Source organism: Peromyscus eremicus, chromosome X, assembly GCF_949786415.1.
Source record: "Peromyscus eremicus chromosome X, PerEre_H2_v1, whole genome shotgun sequence".
NCBI classification, from domain to species: domain Eukaryota; kingdom Metazoa; phylum Chordata; class Mammalia; order Rodentia; family Cricetidae; genus Peromyscus; species Peromyscus eremicus.
This window is the reverse complement of record NC_081439.1, coordinates 115,304,424-115,308,696: the sequence shown is the minus strand read 5'-3', so window position 1 is coordinate 115,308,696 and position 4,273 is coordinate 115,304,424.

The following is a 4,273-nucleotide window of genomic DNA, read 5'->3' as shown; positions in this document are numbered from 1 at the left end:
CTCTCTATTGTCTTTCTTGGGCTTTCTATCAATGGGTGTATGTCAGGGGATTCCTCAAGGATGTTTTCTTTAAATAATCAATTTCAGTCCCTCAAAAAGTCCTATTAAAGGAGTGTCTCTATGTCAGGATCTCTTTGAAACCCTAACAGAGTTGATTCTGGTTAATGGTGACACTACTTCAACAACTAGAAACATAGTCTGCTCTCGCAGAGCATACCAGACCGTGTAAGGAACTCAGAGTGTTCACTACAGTTCTGTCCCAGTGTTCCTAATAGACAGCAAAGGTTGTGGAGCAGCACAGCATTATTGCCTATACATAGGTACACTTATTTTTCTCCAGAGCTGAGGACCGAACCCAAGGCCTTGCGCTTGCTAGGCAAGCGCTCTACCACTGAGCTAAATCCCCAACCCCTCATATGTACACTTTTTAAACTTAGCTCTCATCCCTGTCCAGTGCTGATACCTCCAAATGCCAGAACCAGAAAATCTAAGTTTAGAACCATGCTCTCTCTCATTAGTGTTTCATCTTGAAGTACCTAGCAGGATTTATGCACAAAATGAGCTCTATTTTGTTGCGACAGTACTTGGCTGTTGTCTCACAGAGTACCATTAATTCCTTTCAATAGTGTGTACTTAGAGCCTTTTCTGACTTGCTTCCTAGGCCTGTCCTTCAGTATACACTCAGGCTTGGGACATAGAAACAAAGCATGTTTGCCTTTTGTGGGCGCTTGCAACAAGTGAAGACAAGAGCAGTGCTATTCTTCAGTTCTGGTGCCAGGCACATGGACATACACATGTGTGCATTGGCACATGTGCACACAAAGGTGATGTGAGTCCATAAAAGTAGCAAACACATTCCTTGTCCTAACACCACCAAGCTTCAGTGTTGAGTCACAAATGGTTTAAAATAGGCCAGTGTTCCTTTGGCTGCCAATCCTGGATTCCCAAAAGGAGGTAATTTTATGTTCTGACTCTTGGTCCTTTGCTACCTTTGTTATGTATTAGGGCAGGAGGCCTTAGCTTTAAGATCTATTTTTAGATACTGCTTCTTACATGTAGACAGCAAAAGGCAATCATCCTGAAAGATGAGCTTCTGATGTGTTTTTCTACAAATGTCATGTGCCGAAATACTTTCTGTAAGTATGTGCCGTATGAAATAAATGTCTCAGATAAAACAAGCTTTGTTTTCGTTATAATAAAAATGCACTGGTGGTGATGTAAAGGTGATACCAAGTGTCAAGCAAGCTATGAATGCAGGCCATTGGCAAGTCTAACAAATAATAATCAGATCTATGCGTTTACTTGGTGATTTAGCAGAGTTCCAGGTTTGGAACAGAAAAAAATGCATCTTCAAACTCTGGTCTTTTTGTTTGTTTTGGGCTTTTGAGACAGGGTGTCTCTGTGTGTAGACGCGGCTGTCCTGGAACTTTCTCTATAGACCAGACTGGCCTCGAACTCACAGACATCACCTGCCTCTGCCTCCAAAGTGCTGGGATTAAAGGCATGTGTCATCACAGTCCAGCAGAACCAGTCTTTATTCTTTGCCGCCTGAGCTGTTATAGCTGATCCATTGTTAAAGTAGGCTTTTTGTTTTGTTTTTTTCCTTGTCACTACAGTAAATAATGTAATAATCATGTATTAATTACATTCTGCTATTGTTTATTTATTTGTTAGTTAGTGAGTGAGTCTGGATCTTGCTGTGTTCCCCAGTTTGGTCATGAACTTGTGAATTCAAGCTGCCTTCTGACTCAGCCTCCCATGTAGTTGCAGGTATGAGCCATTTCACCCAGTTAGAAATCACCATTTTAACACAAGTATGTAGGTACAAGGTTGTGTAACCATCCCCACTGTCTTGTTTTAAAACATTCTCTTCAAAGAAACCCATTCCCTCCTCCCCTGGGCCTTTTAACCCTTAGATTTGGTATTTCTCTCTGATGAAAACATTTTTTTGCAAATGTTATGGGGGACATATGTATGTCCACGTGTGTACACATATGAGTGTGAGGTATGCACACATATATGTATATGCTAATGGAAGCCAGAGATCAGTCTCGTGTCATTCCTCGGGAGCCTTCACTTTATTTTTTGAGACCTCATTGAGACCTGAGGCTTACTGATTAGGCTAGTCTTGTCTCCACCTCCCTAGCACCAAAGTTACCAGTATGAGTACCACATCCCAAGGTTTTATGTGGGAGCTTTGGATCAAATTCAGGTCTTATGCTTAAGAGGCAAACACTTTACCAACTGAGCCATCTCCCCAACTTGTAACTTTTCCCCCTTTATTTTCTTTATAAATGTGAGGCAGTTTGGATGCTCTTAATGTACACATTTCTTCGTGGCATTACTGTAACATGCCTGACATATGTCCTGACATGCCTGCATAATTTTTGGCTTCCATCATCATCATCATCATCGTTGAGTGTGGGAACATGCATGCTACAGTGTGTTTGTGGAGGTCAGTGAACAACTTTCGGGAGTCAGTTCTCTCCCACCTTCCACCTTTACATGTGTTCCAAGGATCAAACTCGGATTATCGGGTTTGCATAGCAAGTGCTCTACCCAATGAACCATCTTACTGGCCCAAGGTTCTAATGTTTTGTTTTGTTTTGTTTTATTTTTCAAGATTTTTCAAACAGGGTTTCTCTATGTAGCCCTGGTGGTCCTACAACTCACTGTGTAGACTAGGCTGGCCTTGAACTCGAAGAGATTCACCTGCCTCCGCCTCCCAAGTGCTGGGATTAAAAGTGTGCACCACCACCACCTGGCTCCAAGGTTCTCATATTAAAATATGGTTTGTGCAGGCCTTGTAGCACAATGCTTGTAATCCTAGCACTCTAGGTGACTCAAGCTGGAAGATAGAAATTCTCAGTGAACAAATCCATCAGTTAATTCAATCTGTTAGTCATGCTTTACCTCACTTATATTTGCTTTTAATACAGCTAGGCCCTTATTTATCCCTCGTCTTTGTGATCTGATGTTTATAAGACTGTGGCAACCATTCCTTGCTTAATATTCTAGAGCTTTTTCTTTCTTTTTTTTTTTACATGTATTTATTTTGTGTGGTTGGTGGTGGGTGTCTCATAGCATGCATGTAGACGTAGGTCAGAAGATAAATTGCAGTTCTTTCACCATGTGGGGGCTGGGAATCAAAGTCAGGCCATCTGGCTTGGTGACAAATACCTTGCCAACATTCTAGCATTTTCTATGTATATTTGAATCAGCACAATCTGGACATCTCTCATTCCTATCAGCACCAGGTCCTATCAATCCACCTGTGGGAACCACTGTGTTCTGTTCACAGCTCCAAGGTGCTAAGACTTTGTAAGACCACTCTTCATGTGTTAGCTTCTTCACATTGTCCTTCCTATTATTATTATGTCTTGTCCCCTAAGGGACACAGATTCTTCAGTGCAGGGCACTTCCTGTGCCCTTGTTACCATGACCACAACATGTAGCATGATGCTTTGAACAGGCTCAGTGCCCAGACTCCCCAGAAGTACAGCATGGGTACTGCAAGGAATCCTACAGAGGACTCCAAAGACTGGAACCCCAGCTGAAGAAGCTGCCAGTTGGCTAGGTGTGGTCACATGCTGCCTCCCCTCTGGGACCTCTTTATCAGGCAAAGGGACCCTTACTGCAATCCCTGGGCGTTTTCATTCCTAAAGGCCACCCTCTGTGGCTAGAGCTAGGGTGTTGAGACATAGGAGTAGCTAGTGCCAAAGGTCAATGCTCACTCTCAGTGTCTTCCCCAATTAGTCAAAGCAGCAGCCAGGTCTCCGTTCCCAGCATTCCTGTTTCCCCATAGGCCCTAGCCACTCTTCCTGACTTCCCCAGCTGCACTGAGGCCATTGAAGTCTGGTATCCATGTACAAAGTGCCAGATCCTAGGGAGGCCAAACTGGGCAGTCTTCACAGCATCTCTGGGAGGCACGTGTGGGTATTTCTACCTAAAACAACATGGCAGTACACAGACACTGATATGTATTTCGATCACCCGCCTAGAAAGTGGTGGCACTAGTGTCCAAATCCGAGTCTGTCTGACTTGGATCAACCCTCCACACGCTTCATGAGTGGTATCGTGTGACTTGTAGAGTAGGTCAAAGACACCAAAGCAGTATCTGGTGCTGCAGACAGAGTCCTTGCTAACACCGATTGCATATTAACGTGATACCAGTCCCCCACTAAGCTCTCCTATGATCCTATCATATGCATACGATTTTGAAACGAGCCATTCTATCTCATTTTAAGTGAGAAATAAGCTTAGTGAGTCATCA